Source organism: Microtus pennsylvanicus, chromosome 10, assembly GCF_037038515.1.
Source record: "Microtus pennsylvanicus isolate mMicPen1 chromosome 10, mMicPen1.hap1, whole genome shotgun sequence".
Lineage (NCBI taxonomy): Eukaryota > Metazoa > Chordata > Mammalia > Rodentia > Cricetidae > Microtus > Microtus pennsylvanicus.
In genome coordinates this window covers 1720769-1745081 of record NC_134588.1, presented here as the reverse complement: position 1 = coordinate 1745081, position 24313 = coordinate 1720769, and the positions used below count along the sequence as shown (strand labels likewise).

Sequence of the window (24313 nt, the reverse complement as noted above, 5' to 3'; positions counted from 1 at the left end):
TGAGATTGCTTGGTAAATTAAAGACTCATGTGGTCAGAAAAACAGAGAGAGATACAGTAAAGAGAGCATCAAAGACAAAGAAAAATTTTAAATGATTTACAGTGTTAAAAATATATGCAGACTAAAAATTAAAGTTCTTAAAGTAAAAAACAAAAATAAGGAAGAAAGAGAGTAGTTGGGTGTGGTAGTACACAGCTTTAATCCCAACACCTGGGAGGCAGAGGGAGATTGACCTCTGTGACTTCAAGGTGTGGCAGCACACGCCTTTAATCCCAGTGCCTAAAAGGCAGAGACAAACAGATCTCTGTGAGTTCAAGGTGTAGTAGCATACACCTTTAATCCCAGTGCCTGGGAGGCAGAGACTAGTGGATCTCTGAGAGTTCAAGGACAGCCTGGTCTACAGAGTTATTCCAGGTCAAAGATACAGAGAACCTGTCTCAAAAAGCAAAAAATAAAAATGAAAATAAAAAATAGAGGTTAAAATAAAGCGCACAAAGATGAAAAATACACAGAGAATCTTGATACTGTATGCTATTATGACCTCTTTGAATTGTTTGAATGCTGAGTGAGGAAGGAGCAACAGCTATTAAAAGATATTTGTTTATAAATGCTGCTGAACTAATTCAACATAGATATTTTGAAAATGCCTTGACTTTGAAATTTGGATCTAAGGACACAATGCTTTGGAAAGGAGTTTCTTATTTTGTTTTCACAGAGGGTGAGAGTCTGTGGATTTCTTCTATCTGAATATGGTATGATGGACCATGCCCTCCTGAAGGGTTGCTGTAAATATCTTCAGAAAATTGCTTTGCTCAACTGCCAACTGAGATGAAACTAGCACACAGGTTATACCATGAAAGACATCATTAACAGCGCCCCCATTCAGCAGGAAGCAGTTTGGAGAGAAATAACTGTGCCCATATTCCCAAAAATTGTTTATAAATGTTCTTTTACAATAAAAGGGGGATATGATATAGGTATGAATAATTTGCATTAGTATAGATTTTGCTTTATTGATAGAGATTTAAGGTCAATTTTGTTATAAGAATATGTATTTCTGATATTGATTAAGTTATTGTGATTGTGTAGTTCACTTAAAAATGTAATGTACATAGGCTGTTAATGGATAATCAATAATAGTCAATCTTGTAGTCATGTTAGTTAAGATTTTCTAGATGTACATAGATATATTTTATATAGGTATTCTTCAAATTTTTCAAAGATTACAGAATATGGCATTTTTAAATGTTTTAATAACTTAGGGTTTTTCATGACAATGAGACACTCTGCTCCTGGCAGCACCAATCTACTTCAAAAGGAAGCTGGGCATCGAAGAGGCTCCTTGTGGAATTTGCTAGCCATTTGGGCAAAAAACTGCTCTTGCCTGGACTATTGCATAAACTGGATACAGAGAGCCCACAGAGAGAGGAATACTGAACTTACCTAAATGTGAGATGATCTTTCGGGGTTCCTGATTCATGAAAGAGTCTATAAGACATTCTGCAGGACACAGCAGATAATGACTGAACTGCCTTTGAATTTTCCTGCTTCATGGAAATGTCTGATGGATACCATGGGCCTGAAGGCCGAAGATGGATGCCCCAACGGTACAGCAAAACTTTGGGTGACTGTCCGTGCAGCAAGATGTCTCTGTCATTTCTCGAGTTTTGGATTTGTTTGCTTAGGTAATATTGTATCTTTCTGGAGTCTTTGATGGAGTTGAAGGGTAGTTAATTGTAGTTTTCCTTAGTTATAATAAAGATAAAATAGATGTAAATATTGTAATTTTTACTTGATAACCATTTTGTTATATGTAATTTTGCTATTTTAAAGTTAAAGCCTTCTTTTTTTGGTTTAAACAGAGAAAGGGGAAATGATGGAGGAACGTCATTGGTTCAAAAATAAAGAAACTGCTTGGCTGGCCCTCATAAGTTAAAACATAGGTGGGAGGAGTAAACAGAACAGAATGCTGGGAGGAAGAAGAAGTGAGCACAGAGACGCCATGCTTCCCTCTCCCAGGTAGACGTGATAGCTCTGCTCTCTGAGGCACTCGCAATGAAGCTCCAACCCAGGATGGACATAGGCTAGAATCTTCCCGGTAAGTGCACCTTGGGGTGCTACACACCTTATTAGAAATGGGCTAGTCCAGGTGCGAGAGTTATCCGAGAAGAGGCTAGATATAATGGGCCAAGCAGTGTTTAAACGAATACAATTTGTGTGTTGTTATTTCTGGGCATAAGCTATCAGGCTGCCGGGGTACTGGGGATGCAGCCCCACTGCTCCTATTTCAGCACACCACTTACCTTCATGCACCAGGAGAGTGAAGTCTTAGTCCAGTCTATAATTCACATCAGGACCCACTGGGAGCTTTTATAGTCTCATTCCCAACATTAGCCCTTTTGTGATTTAGGGCTTTAGGTTTTTGGACCAGCCTTTGGACAATCCCTATGTACGTGGCCTGACTGTCCATGTCCCCAGAAAGTATAGTCTGATGGTGCAGAATTATTGTTCTCATCAAATTTGGCATTGGCCAAAATGTTGATGAAAGCCATAAGAGAAGAAATGGGGTCATTATGTTTGTCAATGTCATGGGTGGCCAAGACCCACTTATGGATGTTTCCATTTCAAACAGATGTGATAATATTGTGGGTGATGATGGTAATCCTCTCTCAGGTGAACTGTTCAATAAAGATATCCTTTGTAGGGCAAGATGGGATATGCATTTTAACAGCGTTAGTGACGTGGGTCAAAAAAATCAGAAAATGTCTCTGCAACTTGATGGGCAAGACTGTGGAAATAGCCGACATTCTCCTGGGGCATACAAAGTTTGAGGGCCTTGAAGGCTAGGTCAGACACTTGTTGGAAACAATCATAATGTGTGAGACAAGATCAGCATATTTCCTGTGGCCAGGAAGCATAATATGAAGTCCAAATTGCAAATTTGTATGGGCATGGTTGTCTCTTACATCATCATAAGCAGAGCACCATTGGAGGAAAACTGAGTTGTTAAGGACTGCCTTCAACATGGAGTACCAAGCACAATGGGTTGAAGATGCATGGCCCATTATCTGAGTACTTGATCAAAATAAAAAATCAAGGTTGCATCAGTTGCCCTCACACACACACCTTCATGGCTTCAGCATGCTCCTGGCCCTGCTACAACTGGGAGGGCACATAACTGACAAGGATAATATCACAGGAAACTCCAGAGTCCACAGGAATGGGATGCACATAGAAGTGCTCAAGCATATCAAAAATGAACTCAATCCACAGATATTAGACCCTTGTAATTCAATAACAAATGCAGGAGCTTGACCTTGCCCTGAAAGTTGAAAGTGGAAACATATTCACAGTTTGTCTCACTGTGACATAATAGTGACATAACACCAGGGGAGCCAGTGCCTCCTTCCAGCACTATCTAGGCAGCCTTGAGTTGAGAGAGCATGCCATGGAACCAAGGATATCCTGAGAGGGGTTGATTTTCCTCATGGCACCTGTGACTCACACTGGAACAGGAATGACTTTGTGGCTGCTTCTGAAATCTCCAGAGGATTTTATGGCTTCAAGAGCAGATGAACTGCACATTTGGGGGCTCCTCCTAAATGGAAATGTGAGGGTACTATTGTGGAGAAAAAAAATTCCATTGAGTCAATGTGGGAGGCAACAAAGGAGGCAGAAGTAGGAAGAAGAACACTGGCTGGTTGGTAGTAAAGGCTCCCATAAGTTTCTTGAGACAGGAAGTCCTTACTCTCACTGTGCACAAGCAGCAGATCCTGGCTTTGCAGACTTTCTAAATGACTTAAGCTGGGCAACTTCATGCTGTCTGTGTTATCCTTTGTGAGGAAGGAGGTTACAGGGGCCAAGGGAAGGGTCATGGGATGAAAGCAGATAGCAGGGTAGATTCCTGGACTCAAGCACTCCTGAATGTCACAATCCCAGACCTTCATATGAAGTGTATCAGCTGTCTCCAGAATGTGCTCTGAAGAATCTTCTACCTAAACCAAAAATGTGATCTCCCTGTCAGGCATGTCTAGGCATATGGCTGTGCAGAAATCAATGATAGTAGAACAGGGAATGATGAGTCAGGCCCAGGATGCTTTGGGTGGTATGGAAAATTCAAGCTACTTCCTCTTTCATCTTCTTCTTCACTTTGGGGCAGTAGGCTACACTTCTTACCCAGGACTGACCTCTTCCCCACTCTGGCAAGCCTTATTTTCTTTATTCCCCAGGAAATGTGCATGCAATATCAGCTTGTTCCACAGTTCCACATTGCAAAAACAATCAGGTCTGCAGCCTCATGATGCAGGACAATCAGACACAATAGAGAGTCAAGTCAAAGCAGCAACTCAGTTTATTACTGTAAATTTCAGCTTTTATAGGTTAAGTGACATTATGTGTTGTGGGGGTACCTCCAGAAATGAGAGACAACCAAGTGCTCCCTCTGGATCGAGGGCCATCTACCTAGATTTTGCTGTCTCATCCTCACTGGTTAGCATTGAGAATATCCTTCAATCTTGAGCCAGGCTTTTCTCTGTCCTACAGGCCTCGAGGTACAGGCCCAGAGATAATTTTAGCCCAACACCCCTCCTCTATGACCCACTCTTTCTGTGTCAAGGGCAGCTTCTTTAGCTACCATAAAATTAAGAACTCCTCCTGCTTCATATTTCAAGGTTCCCCTTCTGTGACTCAGTCTCAGTCTCTCAAAGCAGTGAGTCCATCTCTTTCCAGGGAATGTGCCATCACTAGCCAATCCCCTCCCAATTGTTTCAGCACTGTGATAGGTGTTGGAGTTGCTATTTCACCTAGGAATGGATGGCCTGATGTTGATTGAGTTTCTGTCCTGCCTGGTTTCTGTCCTCCCATCATGTCCCACAACCATTTATTCCTAAAGAAATCACACAGAGGTCTATATTTATGATAAGCTGATTGGTCCATTAACTCAGGCTTCTTATTAACTCTTATTCTAGTATATGTTAGCCACATGGCTCAGTACATTTTTCATTGGGGTAAGTCACATCTTTTTTTCTGCATAGGACTGGGGAGGAATGGGCTTTCTCCTTCCCAGAATTCCCCTGTTCTCATTGACCCACCTCTACTTCCTGTCTGGTTTTCCTGCCTATACTTCCTGCCTGGGTACTGGCCAATCAGCAGTATTTAAAACACAATTGACAGAATATAGACTATTGTCCCATACCACTTACACCTCTAAAAAATAAAAATGAAAAAAATAAAAACAAGAACATCCATAGTCCAGTTTTGGAAACTTTGGGCATAGTTTTCCAGGCTACTTCTTGCTGGTTGGGGATGCTGATAATCTTATGAGGACCTAGAAATTTTAGAATTATGGTCAAGTCCTGACTAGAGTATCCTGTGAGTCTTGATCATCTCAGGCAGCTGTCTTGAATCTGTTCTGGATGTAGAACCCAGACATCTGGGCCACCTGTTCCTCAGGTGTGGTCTTCCTTGATTAAACCTGATTTTTCTTAACTCGGAAAAACTTAGCCTCTCATCTTCTGTAGAAACAAAAGCAAAACCTCTTCTCCAAAGTAACATATCTTTTGACTTCAATTTTGAAGTCAAGGTATTATCAAAATACCTATCTTGGATTAATTCAGTAGGATTTATAAACACATACCTTTTGGCAGCTTTCTCAGCATTCAAACAAATCAAAGAGAACACAATGACATACAGTATCAAGATTCAATGAATATTTATCATTTTTATGTGGCTTTATTTTAACCTCTATTTCTTTTCTTTTTAATTTTTGGCTGTTTAAGACAGAGTTTCTGATTATCTTTGTTTTGGAACTCACTCTGTAGATCAGGCTGTCTTTTAACTCACAAAGGTCCTCCTGTCTCTGCCTCCCAAGTGCTGGGATTAAAGGTATGTGTTACCACTCCTTGAATTCACAGAGGCCTGACTCTGCTTTCCAAGCTTTAGGATTAAAGGCATGTGCTACCACACCTTGAACTCACAGAATTCTTCCTGCCTCTGTCTACCAAATGTTATGATTAAAGGCGTGTGCCACCACACCAAACTACTCTCTTTCTTTCTTTTTTTTATTTTAAGGACTTTAACCTTTTTCTTTTCTCTGCCAAGCCTGCATATACTTTTAACAAATTGTAAAACATTTAATGGTTTTCTTCTTCTTTGATTTTCTCTTTACTGTATAGCTCTCTTTTTCTGACCACATAAGTCCTTAATTTGCTAAGCAATGTGTGTAGAATTAAATTCATGGCTTTGATGGCTGGATCTAGCCCATACTTAGCTTTCTGAGATTCTAGGCTTATGTTGGAGATACCACTGGAGCCATGTTTATTGCCACAACTCTATGGTGTTTCAAGGTCCCTGACAGCAAGCAAGCTGCAGCAGTGTGCTCACAAACTACATTAAAATACTCCATAGTAGCACCGCCTGTCTGAAAGAGTCAACGTTTGCCCTGGCAGGATGGCCCAGAAAGCCAGCATTTTAAAACAGTATGGTGTTTTTCCTGCTATGACTGAAAACCAAAAGCATGTGGTCAGTTTTTCATCAACACCATTTAAGTGTTTTGTGGCAGGACCTCTTAAAAGAGCTGCAGAATTTTACAGCTCACACTGAGTTAGGAAGGCTCTCTTAAATGAGAGAGCTTATGAAAGACTTTGGGGCACCACAGCATTACTGCACCTCCTTCCTGGGAACTAGGACCCTGGAAACAAGCCACACATGCACTGTAGCTTTGATTACTTTCCATCCCCTTTGTAGTTTTTCTTCAATAGACCCAGACCTTGGAACTGGGGTGAAACAACCTGCAGATATCCCTCCTTGTTCAACCAACTGAGCAACTGCCATAGCTTTGATCAATTAGAGTTAGCTGACCATTGAATGAACTAGTCAAAATAGTTGACAAATGATTCCTGGGCTCTCCCTTTTGGTTCTGTACTACCCCCTTGATTCTGTGGTTTTCTCTTTTAAAAAAGCCTGTAATAGACAAAGCATGGGTCCTTCTCCTCTTGGAGCTGAAGGACCTCTGCCTCTGCAGCAAAATAAAAATTCCTCTTGCTATTGCATCATCTGTGGTGAGAGTATCTCTTAGGGCAACCTCCTCCTTGGTGGAACTTTAGGGCCTAACATTTGGTGCATTGGCTGGGAAGTTCTGGCTGCCCTCAGACCCATTTCTGACCCTGTTGGAGTTAAGATCGGGCTCACCTGAATGTTTGTTTATCTCCATCATTGTGATTTATGTTTATGTTCATCAATAATTTGGAAAAAATTGTACCTGTGCAGGGCTATTATTTGAACGGGACCAGGTGGTGGGGCAGACATGCCCAGTAACACTCCCTGGCCTAGCCCTGAAGAACACTTCCTGGGCAATTTATGAAACTGGGATCAACCAGGTCACCCGATTCCCCCAGGGAGTGTGGCTCTTGTCACCCACTTCCATCCATATTTGTAATATCACTTCTATACCTGTCTATCGCCGTGTAGCTTTTGGTTTTGAGTCTCTGTCTGTCATTTTGTATTTTTGTTTTTGTGTTTGTTTTTGAGTTTAAATCTAGTACAATGGGACAGCAAATAACTATCCCCTTAACTTTGACTTTAGACCACTGGAAAAAAGTTGAGGACAGAGCATGCAACCAGTCTGTGGAAATCTGAAAGAAAGGCTGGCAAGCATTCTGTTCCTTGGAGTGGCCCACTTTTGAAGTGGGCTGGTCACAGGATAAAACATTTAATCTGAATACTATTTTGCAGCTTAAGGTGAGAGTCTTCCAGCCCTGCCAGCAGGGCTTTCCTGATCAAGTTCCTTCCATCATACTTGGGATAGCTTGTTTCCTGGGTCAAACCATTTGTCCTACCTGTAGGAACATGAAACCCAGTACTGGCCCCCTGGCCATCCATCACTCCTTTGACTCCAAGGATAGCGGCAGCCCTATCTTCTCCTCCCAAAAGCAACCAAAACAGAAGTCCCAGACACCACCAGTCATCTCTGACACCCAGTCCGACATCCTGCTTTTCGACCCTCCTCTTCCCTATCCCCATCCCCTTCTGTCCCAGGCTGAGGCACCCCCCTCATGCCTGTTCCTGAGAAATCTGCGGAACCTGCTAGGAAACCTGACATGCCCCCTTGCCCTGATTCAACTAAGACTGCTTTGGGGGAGGGGGTGTCTAGCCCACAGCTGACAGGCCAGCTATGTCTCAACTGAGAGAGAGGTGGGACATCTACAAGGAAAAGATGGACTTCCCAAGCGCTCCCCCTCTGCTCGGTGGCTGGCCAACTTCAATACTAGCCTTTTTCAGCTTCTGATCTTTATAACTGGAAACTTCATAACCCTTCCTTCTCTCAGGACCCCCCAGGCCCTGGCTGCCCTTATAGAATCTGTTCTGATTACTCACCAGCCCATTTGGGATGACTGCCAACAGCTTTGCAAATACTCTTTACCGCAGAGGAAAAACAACTTATTTTCCTTGAAGCTCAGAAAAATGTCCCAGGAGCTGACAGAAGGCCAACCCAGTTGCAAAATGAAATAGAGGATGCCTTTCCTTTGTCCCGGCCCAATTGGGACTTCAATACTCTAGCTGGTAAAGAGCAACTTCGCCTCTATCATCAGATTCTATTGGTGGGTCTAAAAGGGGCTGGCAAATGGCCCACCAATTTGGCTAAGGTAAGAGCAATAGTACAGGGGTCTGAGGAAACATCTGCAGGGTTTTTAGAAAGGTTATTGGAGTAGTACAGGATGTACACACCTTTTTATCTCATGGCAGCAGATTGCCAAGCTGATATAGTAATGTATTTTATAAGCCAGTCAGCACCTGACATTTGCAGCAAATTGCAGAGGATAGAGGGACTGCAGGGTTACTCCCTCCAAGATTTATTAAAAGAGGCAGGAAGATTTTTTAACAAAAGAGAGACACCAGAGGAAAAGGAAGAAAGAAGGTGTAAAGAACAAGAAGAAAGATAGAACAAGCATGATAAAGAAGCATAGTTGCGAGTTAAGCAAGATCTTGATCACAGCAGTACGCAGTGTAGAGCAACCCAAGAAAAAGGGAGACAAAAGGCAGCCACACATAGACTGAGATCAGTGTGCCCATTGCAAAGAGGACATTGGATTAAGGACTGCCCCAAACGTCCAGCTAAACACAAGAAAAAGCCAGTTCTTGTCCTAACCCTGGAAGACAGCGATTAGGATTGTCAGGGCTCAGAGCTCCCTCCCCTGATCTCTGGGTAACCCTTCTAGTGTGGGGGGGCACCCTACCACTTTTTTTGTAGACACAAGAGCCCAGCATTCAGGCCTCCCCCAAGCAAACAGACCTTTGAGCTCAAAAACCTCTTTGGTTCAGGGGGCTATGGGGGTGAAAGACCCTACAGACCCCCTCCTCAAAACCCGTAGCTAGCATGCTCCTGGGGGAACGTCCTGTTTACTTTAAAAAAAAATTCTCCGGATCAGCAGCTAGCCTCCTCCCATAAGAACATCCCATGTGCCTGAGAGGGCAGGAGATCTATAAGATAGAGATAGGAAGACTGCAAGGCAAGATGTCAATAAGATAGGATGTCAACAAAGCAGGTTAGCTATAAGATAGGAACAGGATAATTGTTGCCAGGCATCCATGCTGAGAGAGGAAACCATTCATGCCCCTGCCTCATTCCAGTTGACCGATAACCACGCTTTTGCTTCTGTAAACTTGCTCTTTGCTCTTCCCTATAAAAAGCCCACCCTCCAGTTGGCAGGTGTGCAAATCTTCTGATAGATCTTGCTGCCCACAGGTACCTGTGTCTACTCAATAACCTCTTGCGATTTGCATCCGTCCGGTCTCGGCCTGTTCCTCAAAGTTGGGGAGGTCTCCTCCTGAAAAGAGGTCCCGTCGAGGGTCTTTCATGGGAAAATGGGCCACAGAAAGAAAAGTTAATTTGAGCACCGGCAAGGTGACCCACTCTTTCCTCATGGTGCCAGAATGCTCCTACCCACTGCTGGACAGGGACCTCCTGTCCAAACTTGGGGTACAAATTCACTTCTCAGAAAATAGAGCCTCAGTCACTGACAACACTGGCCAGGCTCTTCAAATTCTAACGTTAAGATTAGAGAACAAACATAGGCTGTTTGAACTGCTTCCCCTCCCTGGGGGCTGCCCATTGAGGACGAATGGCTCCATGATTTCCCCCAGGCCTGGGCAGAAACTGCAGGTAAACAGAATTAAAACCATCAGCCACTGCCAGTTTCCATAAAACAGTACCCCATGAGCCTCGAGGGCCAAGAATTAATCAGGCCCCACATTCATAGACTTTTAACATTAGGCATCTTAAAAGCCTACTATTCCCCTTGGAACACCCCTCTCCTCCCAGTAAAAAAGAGAGGCACGGGGTGGGGGGGACTACAGACCAGTCCAAGATCTAAGGGATATTAATGGCTGCACCCTGGACATTCATTCAACAATGCCCAACCCTTATAATCTCTTAAACACCCTGCCTTCGACCCATGTATGGCACTCAGTACTTGATTTAATAGATGCTTTTTTTTTCTGTCTGCGACTTAGCCCCCAGAGTCATCTATTATTTGCCTTTGAATAGAAGGATCCCGATTTGGGTGTTTCTTGTCAGTTCACCTGGATAAGATTACCCCAGGGATTCAAAAATTCGCGAACTTTATTCAATGAGGCCCTGCACCAGGATTTGGCCAGTTTTCGCACCACCAGTCCAGAGGTAATCTTACTCCAATATGTAGATGACCTCCTGCTGGCCACAGAGACTAAGCAGCAATTCCTCAAAGGGACTCAAGCCCTACTCACAAGATTAGGTGAACTGGGCTACAGGACATCCTCTAAAAAGGCACAAATCTGCAAGAAGCAAGTAGCCTACCTGGGGTACCTTTTGGAAGGTGGACAGAGATGGTTAAGAGACAGTCAGAAACAGAATGTAGCACAAATTCCCCCTCCCAAAAGGGCATGAGAAGTCCGAGAGTTTCTGGGAACTGCCAGTTTCTGTAGGTTATGGATACCAGGTTTTGCTGAACAGGCGGCCCCACTGTAAGCACTTACCAAAGCCCTCTTCCTACCCAAGAAGGTGAGCATTATGCATTGCCCAGGACATCAGAAGGGTGATAATCTTAATGCCAAGGGAAAACAGATGGTAGATGAGATGGCTAAAAAGGCCACACTAAACTCAGAAATATTACTCCAGGCAGAGCCCCCCCTCCACAGAATAATTCCAATATTCAACCCAGGATCTAGAGACTATTCAGAAACTTACTGCAGAATTTTATGAACAAAAAAACCCTTGGAAATATCAGGGCAAAACCATGTTGCCCAAGAAAGATGCCTTTGAGCTGGTCATCCAAATGCATCAATGAACACATTTAGGACACAAAAAGATTAAATATCTATGGAAAAAAACAGATTTTTATATTCCAGTCCTAACTCCCTCATACAGCAGGTGATGTCAACTTGTATCCCCTGTGCCAACCACCAATTGAGCCATTTCTCTTTTGGTGGGAAAAGCTTCTGTCCAACTGGAGAAGGTGTCTATAAAAGCTAGGAGATATTTATTACCATATTTTCCTGGTTTTATTTCAGTGAAGTCCCCTTCCCAATGAGTATCAGGTTGGTCTCCCCTTATTCTTATGCCCTCCAGGGCATTTTGATGCCCTAAATTTACCTTGGCACAGGGGGCCTGAAGTATTTTATTGTGCTTCCTGAGAATGTGAAACAAGTGTCAGTGTCTACTAGTTGAGGGTTAGCAGAAAGGACTTATTCTCTTTTCCTCACACCATACCATGAAAGTCTAAAATCACAATAACCTTCAATGAAGAGGGAAAAAGAGCTAACTGGTTAACAGGCAATACTTGGCAATTTTATGATCCAGGAAGGGAAGACATAGGGATTCTGTTCACCTTGCGAGTCATTTTAACACCTCCCATGACCATCGCACTAGGGCCCAACCCAGTATTACCTGACCAGGGCCAGCTATTACTGGCTGAGGTAGCCCCCCTTGCCAGGGCCCTGGGCCCCACTCCAAGTCCTAAGAATCCTTCTACTACCACTGCTTCACTGCTGCTGCCCTTGTATACAGGCCAGAGACTCTTTAGTCTGATAACAGGAGCCTTTTCTTTGCTAAATAATATTGACCTTAGCATGACACAATCTTGCTAGCTATGCCTATCAGCAGGACCCCCACATTATGAAGGGATTGTAACATTCAGGGGTTTTAACAACACAACTATCCAGGATAGCTGTGCTTGGAGAACTAGTAATGAGTTAACTCTTACAGAGGTTACAGGTTCAGAGACATGCTTGGGAAATCTACTGGTTACTTACAAACATTTATGTAATGACACCCTAAAGAGTCCCAAAACTTCTAAAACTGGAGACCTGATCCCTGATTCAGATAAATGGTGGGCTTGTACCAAAGACTACTGGTACCTAGGATCTTTTATCATCCCGCTGACACATTTGAGGATGAATGTGACAAGCACCCTAGCCTTTATTGGTGAGAGACCATCTCCCTGACTCTAGCATCTTAGGCCTTGGGATGGCAGCTGGTGTCAGCACCAGTGCTGCTGCTCTGGTGCAGACTTTCCAGATTCCCCAGCACTTGGATGAATTAAGAACAGCTATGGACAAGGATTAAGTGTCCTAGAACAATCTATCTCCTAGCTTGAAGTTTCAATAACCTCACTTTCTGAAGTAGTGTTACAAAATAGGCATGGGTTAAACTTGCTATTTCTTCAATAAGGAGGACTCTGCACTGCCTTAAGAGAACAATGTTGTTTTTATGTAGATGGCTTTGGGGTAATTAAGGATTCAAAGGCTAAGCTCAGAGGTTGATTAGACAAGAGACAGAGAGATAGAGAAGTGCGATAAGGTTGGTTTGAAGGCTGGTTCAATTGATCCCCCCGGGGTTCACAACACTCATTTCTACAATCGCTGGTCCCGTGATCATTCTGTTACTCATCTTATGCTTTGGATCCTGTATCCTCAAATGACTCGTGATGTTCATTTGCGAGCGACTTAGCATTACTCAAGCTTTTGTGTTGACCCAGCAATACCATGCTCTTAGGGAAAATCCCTAAGAATCCCAAGATTGGGATTCAATCAAATAAGAAGGGGGAATAAAAGACTTTTAGGTACCTCAGCATTACTGCACCCACACTTCCTGGAAACCAGGACCCTGGTCACAAACCCCATGTGCACTGGAGCTTTGAGTACTTTCCATCCCCTTTGTAGTTTTTCTTCAATAGACCCAGACCTTGGAACTGGGGTGAGATGACCTGCAGATATCCTGCAAGTGTTCCTTAGTGTACAACCAACCCAGCAACTGCATAGCATTGATCAATTAGAGTTAGCTGACCATTGAATGAACTAGTCAAAATAGTTGACAAACGATTTCTGGACTCTCCCTTTTGATTATGTACTACCCCCCTGATTCTGTAGTTTTCTCATTTAAAAGAGCTTGTAATAGACAAAGCAGGTGTCCTTCTCCTCTTGGAACTGAGGGACCTTTGCCATGGCAGCAAAATAAAAATTCTTCTTGCTATTGCATCATTTACGGTGAGAGTGTCTCTTGGGGTGATCTCCTCCTTTGTGGGGTTTTAGAGCCCAACATTTGCCTCTAGCAGTCAGAGCCCAGATGAGAAAATGCTGCTATCAATAAGCTGTGGTTAAATTTATTATTTTCACCTAAAACTACTTACTTTGCTCTCTCATGTTTTATGTGGCTGCAGTTGTCTACATAGATGCCATCTGTTGTCTGGGTTTCTGTCCTGCCTGGTTTCTGTCCTCTCATCAAGTCCCACAGTCATTTAGCCCCAAGGAAATCACACAGACGTCTACATTAATCATAAACTGATTGTTCAATTAGCTCAGGCTTCTGATTAACTTTTATAACTTATATTAACCCATTATTTTTATCTATGTTAGCCACATGGTTCAGTACCTTTTTCAGTGGGACAATCACATCTTCCTTCTTCTGTGGTTGGGAAAGAACTGGGGAGAAATGGGCTTCCTCCTTCCCAGAATTGTCCAGTTCTCATTGACCCATCTCTACTTCCTGTCTTGTTGTCCTGCCTGTACTTCCTGCCTGGCCAATTAGTGTTTATTTAAAACATAATTGACAGATAATAGACAATTGTCCCACACCAGCCTGATGTGTTCTCCAGAGGCCCAGCTGGGGAAGAATTGTCAACAGTTCCTCATCACTGCAGCATGCCTTGTACAGTACCTGTGACTGAATGACCCTCTGAAATGAGGGGGGGCGAGATTTCTTGAGCTTTTGCTTTGAGATCACCTTAGTGTAGAAAGAAACTGAGGAAGGAAGGGGACCATCTAGGTCCTCAAAAGATAGATATAGACCCAACAGACTCAGGGGCATGTCCACCCTGCTGTTGTCAGGGTAAGTTATGTGGTGGTTCAATCTCTACACCAAGGTTTATTGGGGCCAAGAGAGTTGAGGAGAGTGGGCCCAAGGCCCAGGCCTCCTCAGTGTCAAAGTACTGCAGGAATAGCTTAGCAAAATGGCCAAAAAAGCCAGCTTCTGCTCCAGACTCTGCATATTATGGGTGGGAGGCAAGGTAGAGGCAAAAACAATGGGCAAGATCAAGGTAGCAGCCTTTGCATGGAACTTAGAACTCTTGCCAACTTTGGGGAAAAAGTGGTGGCAGCACTGGCAGAGAAGGGATGGGCCCTTCCTCTGGGGAATGGGTACCATTCCCAATAGGCCCCAGAAGGAACCTGTCAGGAGGGGCAGCAAATACAAAAGCAGTCAGAAGATACAGTGGAACAGCAACAAGCCATCTCAGTCCCCACACTCAGATTCAGGGTCAAGCTAATGAATGTAGTTGCTATCTGAGGAGAATTTCCAATCCCAGAAACAAAAGGGGATTAAAACAATTAGAATGGCCAAAATCTTTTTTGTGAATTAAGTTAATGGCCACTGCCATAATGGCCTTTAATACATGGTCATATAACAGGATTAGTTGAGAAGAGAGACTACGAGAGGAAGTCCAACAATATACACTCTGAAGAACAGTCAGAACTCCCCATAAAAGAAGAGAGCCTTCAGATAATCCTGGAGAGTAGCCATGCTGTCGGAGAATGGCTTTACCCTGTAAAAATTTGTTTCTTGTACTTGTTTAATAAAATACTAATTGTCCAGTAGCCAGGGAGGAAGTATAGGAAGGATGACCAGGAAGAAAGTAGAGGTAGGTCAATGAGAACAAGAAGATTCTGGGAAAAGAAAGAGTCAGTCTGCAGTCACTATCCAGCTGCAGAAGAAATATTATGTGACTGCCTTGCAAAAACTATACCAAACCATGTGGCTAACATAGATAAGAATTACGGGCTAATATAAGTTATAAGAGTTAATAAGAAGCCTGAGCTAATAGGGCAATAAGTTTATTTTTAATGGAAACCTCTGTGTATTTCCTTCAGACTGAATGTCTGTGGGACTGGTGTGACAGAAACCACAGTCAACAAATGGTGCTTAATGGAGATTTAATTTAGAGTTCTTGCTTTGAAAAAAAAAAGGGGGTGTGAAGTGTTGTGGGACAATGTTTTACCATGGAAAGATATATTTCTTGTACTTTCTTAATAAATTGCTGATTGGCCAGTATAGGCAGGAAGTATAGGTGGGGCCACAAGGCAGGAAATAGAGTTGGGTCAAAAAGAACAGGAAAATTCTGGGAAGAGAAAAGATTCAGTCTACAGTTGTCACCGAGACACAGAGCATGCAAGATATGACTACTTTGCTAAAAGAAATAGAAAGCCACATGGCTAACACAGACAAGATCTATGGGCTTATATAAATTATAAAAATTAATTAGTAAGAAGCCTAAGCTAATTGGCCAATTAGTTTACAATTTACATAGACCTCTGTGTGCTTATTTGGGACTATATTGATGTGGGACCTGGTGGGACAGAATCCACTGTCATCAAGCCAAAAGGGTTGAACTCAAAAGACAGCAGAGTTGGGATAGGGACAGCAGCCAGGGCAGTGAGCAAGGAGGGAAAATATCCAAAAGAGTGTAAGGAGGACCCAAAAAACAAGAAAAAGGAAAAAGATCAATCCATGTTGGGTCCCACTTGTGGGTTTTCTGCTGCTGTTTGTTTTGTACTTCCTGTTCCTAAAAGGGGGTTCCGAAGACATGGAGTCAATAACACAGACTCCAAAAGATTCCAATATAGAAGCTCTTTATTAAAATTGTTTGGAGGTTATTTTCGGGTTAGTGAAAGTAAGCTGCCATAGGAACATATTTGAGTGGTCCATTTGCAACTAGTGGTTTTTGATGATGTGTTGTGCTTGACTAGGTGTGTGCATAATTAGTTACTGTGCTTTTGTTATGCTGAAAGGCTTTTTTGGCCAAATTAGCTTATTCATCATGAATTTTCATGTGCTTGCTTGTGTTTTCACTATTGCCCTACCTAAATGGGTGACCCACAACTGTCTGTAATTACAGTTAGAAGAAATTTGGTGCCCTCTTAAGACTTCTAAAGCATCATGACTTATATGTACCTATATGGCCATGTACATACTCATGCAAAAATAGGCAAAAAATAAAGTTTTGTAAAAAGATTGCAAATATTATTGTTTTTTTATAGAGAAAGACTGCCTACATTTTCTAAATTCAATCATGAACTTGTATATTATCATTGCTATTTCTTATATTTGTTATGCTTTAAACCATTTTTAAACACTTCTCTCTTATAGATTTTCAATACATTCAAATGTGTGTGAGTTTAAAAATATATTTCTGTGTTTGTGTATGCTCCTACAATGGTACAGGTGGAGTGTAGTGAGAAGGCAAGCAGGCCTGCTTTCCTGCTGCCTGGCTCCCAGTTGCCTGGCTAGCTTATGCCCTGAAATAACAACACACAACTTGTATTCTTTTAAACACTACCTGGCCCATTAGTTCCAGCCTCTTAATGGCTAATTCTCACATCTTGATTAACCCGTTTCTAATAATCTGTGTAGCACCAAACGGTGGTGGCTTACTGGGAAAGATTCAGCATGTCTGACCTAGTGGCTGGTGCCATAGCATCTGACCCAGAGAGGAGAGTCATGGCAATTGCCTCACTTCCCTCTTCCTCCCAGCATCTGTTCTGTCTACTCCACCCACTTAAGGGCTGGCCTATCAAATGGCCAAGGTAGTTTCTTTATTAACCAATGAAATCAACACAAAACAGAAGACCCTCCCACATCAGTGGAGATTGCAGAAATATATCAGGGTCTATTTTGTATGCCCAACGTGTAGGTTTGAAGAACCAAACTTAAGTCATCAGGCTTTCCATCAAGCATCTTTATCCACCGAGCCATGCCAGAAAGTTCTGGCTCTCATTTGATATATATGTACTAATATAATATTTAAATTCTTTTTGACATATCTATTTTATGTGTTCTTTTTTACAATTATATCAAAAACAGATTTGAGAAAGAATAAGACTCTCACTATATTGACTGCAGATAAGGGAATGATATACAGTCTACATGTTTCATCTTTATATTTGAGGTCTTAAAAGGTTGGTAAGTGAATTATCCCTTGGGAGTTATTTTTGTTTCTTTTAGGTTTATCCTAATAGAAAAATATAAATGGATTGAGTTTTATGTTAATATTGCATATTTTAAACTCAAATATATTGATCCACAAAGGTTTTTAGACTGCAGTGCCATTAATAAACACCCTCACATTAATAAATCTAGTGAATTAAAAATAATATTCTTGGGCTTGAACTTTTGATACAGATAGAAAATATAGATACAGCAAATTTATGTTCAAAAGAGAGAACCAAATATGTGTTTATAACCAAACACTCTCTTATTATCAAATTCATTCCCCCCTAAAAAAGTACAGCATGAAGACTTTGGAGAAAACTATGCCAAAATTCCCAAAAATGTTAATTTTGTTTATAGTGGGTTTATTAATAGTACTTAATTAAAGTCACAGTAAACTTCTAAAAAATGAAACAATAAAAGAGAAATGATATAGTGATGTACACTTTGGATTGATATGGATCATGGACAACTGATACAAATTTTAGATTGATTTTGTTACATTGAGTATGTGCATTTCTACAGTGGGACAATGGACTTGTACCCTGTCAAAATTTGCCAGTTGTATTGGTTTAATAAAATGCTGATTGGCCAGTAGCCAAGCAGGAAGTCTAAGCAGGATAAACAGAACAGGACAATTCTGGGAAGAAGATAGACTCAGTCTGCAGTGGGCACACAGACGAAGAGGAAACAAGATGAGAATGCCTCACTGATGAACGGCTCCAAGCCATGTGGCTAACACAAATAAGAATTATGGGCTAATTTAAGATGTAAGAATTAGTTAGTAAGAAAGCCCTAGCTATTACCAGTTTATAATTAATGTCAGGCTCTGTGTGTTTCTTTGGGACTGAATGGTTGTGGGACGAGGCAATACAAAAACCTCTGTCAAAATATTTCATCTGTTGCTTAAGGTATTGTGTTTGGTCAGCTCATTTAAAAATGTAATGTATATTTAAAAAAATTATAGACTAATAGACATTTATAATAAACTTGCAGTCATGTCATTTATGTTTTTTAGATATGCAGAGTTATATTTAAAATAAATCAGTATTTTTCAAAGCTTTCAAAGACCTACAAAATATGACATTTAAAATGTTTTAGAATCTTAGACTTTTTCAACAGTGAGACATGCCTGCTTCTGGCAGCACCAATTACTTCAGAGAGCCTCGAGGTCATCAAAAAATATAGTTAAGCCATTTACCTTCAATATGCCAAGACTAGCCATTTGGGTAAGAAATTGCTCTTGTCTGGACTGCTTGACTGTATACTGTATAAACTGGACTTGTAGACCCATAGAAAAATGAATTTTGAACTTGCATAAACAAAGTTAAATGGTCCTGCAGGGTTACTGCTTCATAAAAGAAACTGTCAGACATTCTGCAGAACATCATTGACTGATGAACTCTGTCAATACAGGCAAAACAATGTTTCAAATTTCCTCTTCTGTCTGCCAGATACTGTGGGACTGTAGGCTAAATATGGATGCCCCAACATGGCAGAAGAACTTTAGGTTGGTGCAGAGAGATGTCGCTGTCAATTGTAAAGTTTTGGAAGTTGCTTACATGTATTTCCTGTTTACTTACATGATATTTTTGTCCTTCTGCGGTCTTGGTGGAGTTGAAGAATAGATAGTTGTTTGTATAGATTTCCTTAGTTGTGATGACACATTAGCTATGAAACTTTAGACTCACCAATGAATATTGTAACAATAATTCTTGTTTTATATCTGATTTGTTATATGTATTTTTTCTATGTTAAAACTAAAACCTTTAATTTAGAGAGAAAAGGAGGGGAGATATATGGGATGTCCTTCTGTACAGGTGTTGCTTTTATTGGTTAATGAATAAAACTGTTTTGACCTATGTCAGAACAAAATCCAGCTAGACTAGAAAAATATGTAGAGAAAATAGGTAAAGTCAAGAAAATGCCATGTATCTGCCAAAATAGCAAAACACCAGAACTTAGAAGTAGGCCCTAGTCTTGAAGTGATACACAAATTAATATAAATGTGTTAATTTAAGATTTAAAAGCTATTTAGAATATGTCTGAGACACTGGCAAAAAAATATTGTAATAAATATATTTTCTGTGTGATTATTCCGGTCTGGGCAGTCAGAAATAAATGACAAGTGTTTGTTTACATCGCACATATTCTTCACAGATTTAGCAGTACAAATATCTAGTAACTTTCAATCACCATAAATGGAGAAAGCAAGATATTTATTGAAAAACTCAAATTTACAGAAAAAAGTATCTATCTTCAGATCCAGACCTGTTGAACATTCTAGAAGGAATATTCAAACCCTATAGGATAGAGCCATTTCAGGCTCCCTCTCCTCAGCTGCCCAAGGATCTAGCTAGGGACATCTCCATGGACACCTGGGGACATCAATAGAGTCAAGCCTCTTGCTGACCCTAAAATGGCTCCCTATATTAAGATATATACTTCCCTGCTCCCATATCCACTCTTCCTCCATCCCAAATGCCCCATTCCCCCAAGCTCTCCCCATCTTACTCTTCTCACTTTTTTCTTCCCATCTCCCATTACTCCCACCCAACCCCCACCCCCAAGCTTCCAGTAGTCTTGGCTCCTTCCAATATCCAGGAGGATAAGTATATGTTTTTCTTTGGGTTCTCCTTCTTATTAGCTTCTCTAGGATCACGGATAATAGGATCAATGTGCTTTATTTATGGCTAGAATCCACTTATGAGTGAGTACATACCATATTCATATTTTTGGGTCTGGGTTACCTCACTCAAGATAGTGTTTTCTATTTCCATCCATTTGCATTCAAAATTCAAGATGTCATTGTTTTTTACCACTGAGAAATACTCTAATGCATACATATTCCACACTTTCTTTATCCATTCTTCCTTTGAGGGTCATCTAGGTTGTTTCCAGTTCTGGCTATTACAAATAATGCTGCTATAAACATAGTTGACAAATGCTTTTGGAGTATGATAGGACATCTCTTGGGTATATTTCCAAGAGTGGTATTGCTGGATCCTGGGGTAGATTGATCCCAAATTTCCTAAGAAGGAGCCACATTGATTTCCAAAGGGGTTGCACAAGTTTGCATTCCCACCAGCAATGGATAAGTGTTCCTCTTCCTCCACATCCTCTCCAGCAAAGGCTATCATTGGTGTTTTTGATTTTAGTCATTCTGACAGGTGTAAGATGGTATCTCAAAGTTGCTTTGATTTGCATTTCCCTGATGGCTAAGGAGGTTGAGCATGACCTTAAGTGTCTTTTGGCCATTTGAACTTCTTCTGTTGAGAATTGTCTGTTCAGTTCAGTACCCCATTTTTAATTGGGTTAATTAGCTTTTTAAGGTTTAGTTTCTTGAGTTCTTTATATATTTTGGAAATAAAACCTTTGTCTGTTTTGGGGTTGGTGAAGATCTTCTCCCAGTCAGTAGGTTGCCTTTTTGTCTTAATGACAGTGTCTTGAAATGGCCCTATCCGATAGCCGTACTGATGAATATTTTGCCTATCACCATAGAATCTTCATCTGGGGATGATGAAGCTAGAGACAGAGATCCACATTGGATCGCCAGACTGAGCTCCCAAATGAAGAGCAGAAGGAGGGAGGACATGAGCAAGGAAGTCAGGACCGTGAGGGGTGCACCCACCCACTGAGACAGTGGGGCTGATCTAATGGGAGCTCACCAAAGCAAGCTGGACTGGGACTGATGGAGAATATTATCAAACTGGACTCTCTGAATGTGGCTGACAAGGAGGGCTGACTGAGAAGCAAAGGACAATGGCACTAGGTTTTGATCCTCCTGCATGTACTGGCTTTGTGGGAGCTTAATCTATTTGGATGCTCACCTTCCTAGACCTGGATGGATTGGGGAGAACCTTGGACTTCCCACAGGGCAGGGAACCCTGACTGCTCTTTGGACTGGAGAGGGAGGGGGAGGGCAATGGGAGAAGGGGAGGAAAATGGGAGGAGGTGTACAATTTTAAGTAAAAATAAATTTTAAAAAATATTCAAACCCTAGGATGTTAACTGCTGCCACAAAACACTGACAATGGATATTCTCAGGCCAGGAAAACTCAAAGCTGAAAACTACACACACACACACATCAAGTTTCAAAACCAACATAAAAAAACAGAAATTAATAACCATTGGTCATTAATTTCCCTTAATATCAATAGCCGCAAATGGCTAATAGAAATTACAGGCTAATGGAATGGATACAAAAGCACAATCCATCATTTTGCTGCATTGCAAAATCACACCTCATCATCAAAAAAGTCATTACCTTCAAATAAATAGTTGAAAAAAGCTTTTCCAATAAAATGTACTTAAGAAGCAAGCTTGTTTATCTACCAAAATTCTAACAAGATAGACTTCTGAACAAAATTAATCAGAAGAGAGGGTAAATGGCATATCATATCCATCAAAGAAAAAATCCACTAAGATGGTTTCTTAATTCTGAACATCTCTATGCTCCAAATGCAAGGGTACATACATTTATAAAAGAAACCTTACTAAAACTTAAATCACACCCAGAACCCTAAGCAACAATCCTGGGAGACTTTAGCACCCTCCTCTCACTGATGGACAGGTCATCCAGAAAGAAACTAAGCATAGAAATAGCAGAAATAACAGACTTTATGACTCAATTGGACCTACCAGATATCTGCAGAAAATTTTATACAAATACAAAATAATAAGCATTACATGAAAAGTTCTTCAAAATTGACAAAATACTTGGTTGCAAAGCAAGTCTCACCAGATACAAATGTTGAAAGAAGAACTGGCATCTTATCAAACACCTGGATTAAAGCTGATTTTCAAAAACAACAGATGCATTGGAAAGCTTAAAAATTCATGGAAAATGAACAACATTCTGCTGAGTTTAACTAAGTCAAGGAAGAAATAAAATAAGAAGTTAAAGACTTCCTAGAATTCAATGAAAGTGGAAACAGAGCATACCCAAACTTATTGGAAACAATGAAAGTGCTTAAAGGGAAGTTCACAGAACTAAGTATCATTATGAAGAATTTGAAGATATCTCATACTAGCAACCTAACAGCACACATGAAATTTCTGGAAGAAAAAGATGTAAACATACCTGAGAGGACTAGACAGCAAGAAATAATAAAAACTGAGGAATTAAATTAATATATGGAACTAATGAGAATAAAATAAAAAATGAAACAAAGTGTTGTTTTGAGAAAATCAACAAAATAGGAAAAAAAAACTTATCCAAACTAACTAAGAGACAGAGAGAGAATATTCAAATCAACAAATTCAGAAATGAAAAGGGGAGAATAAAAACAAACTCTGAGGAAATCCAGAAATTACTTCAAATACATGTACTCCTTAAAAGAGAAGACTCTAAAAGTAATGGATAATTTTTTAATAGATACCACTTCCTAAAGTTAAATCATAATCTGATATACAGTTTAAATAGAGTGATAACACCCAAGACAATAGAAATAATCATTAATAGGGAAAGTTTTTAATGCAGAATTCCACCAGACATTCAAAGAAGAGCTAATACCAATTATCTTACAATATACAAACAGAACGAACATTCTTAAGTTCTATTAGGGCACATTCATCCTGAAGCCCAAATCACAAAAATAATAAAAAAATAAAGAGAATTGCACAAAAATTTCTCTCATGAACATTGATCCAAAAATACTCAATTAGCACCTGAACCCAAGAACACATAAAAAAGATAATTCACCATGATCAAATAGGCTTCATGCCAGAAATGCAGGAATGGTTCAACATATGTAATCTGCAAATTTAATTCACCTTATAAACAAACTAAAAGAAAAGAAAACACATGATCATTTCTGTAGATTCAGATAGACTTTGACAAAATTTATTTTCAATTCATCATAAAATTGTTGGAGAGATCAGGGAAACAAGGATATACTTAACCATAATAAAAGCAATATAACACAAACTGATGGCCAACATCAAATTAAATGGCGAGAAATTGAAAGCAATTCCACTAAAATCAGGAACAAGAAAAAGTTATCAATTCTTTCTTTTTCTACTCAATATATGAAGTTCTAGACACACCAATAGAAGAACTAAAGGAAAGCAAGGATTACAAATTGGAAAGAAAGCAGTCAAAGTATCATTGTTTGTAGATGAAATGATAGTATATACAAGTGACTCCAAAAACTTGACCAAGGAACTTCTAAAAGTGATAAACACTTTCTGTCTAGTGCATAAATACAAGACTAACTCAAAAAAGTAGTTATCCTATATACAAACAATAAATGTGATGATTTAAAAGTCAGAGAATCAACACCCTTTAAAATAGCCTTAAATATTAAAATGATATGTTTGTATTACTCTAATCAAGTAAGTGAAAGTCCTTTAAGACCAGAACTTGAAGACTTTGAAGAAAGAAATTGAAGAAAATATCAAAAGATTGAGATTCCATGCTCATAGACAAGTGTGATTAGCATAGTAAAAATAAACATCTAACCTAATGCAATGCACATTCAATATCATCCTCTTTGAATTCCCAAATATTCTTCACAGACATTAAAAGAACAAAATTCAACCTCACATAGAACAAACAATCCAGGATATCTTAAACAATCCTGTTTAAAACAACCTCCCAAAGTATCTCCATCCCTGATTTCCCTCTTTTTTTTTTTTGATACAGGGTTTCTCTGTAGTTTTGGATCCTGTCCTGGTACTAACTCTTGCAGACCAGACTGGCCTCAAAATCACTTCCTCCCAATTTCTGGGATTATAGGTGTGCAACACCACTGCTCAGCCCTGATTTTACTCTTAACCACAGAGCAGCAATAACAAAA

General features: G+C 40.5%; 2 pseudogenes; both read right to left on the bottom strand.

The window, feature by feature from the left end:
- Positions 1-3064: 3064 nt before the first annotated feature.
- On the bottom strand, positions 3065-4168 carry LOC142859166 (SH2B adapter protein 1 pseudogene; annotated as a pseudogene).
- A 402-nt stretch (positions 4169-4570) lies between these two features.
- LOC142858433 (SH2B adapter protein 1-like) overlaps positions 4571-24313 on the bottom strand; it is a 170156-nt pseudogene continuing 150413 nt past the window's right edge.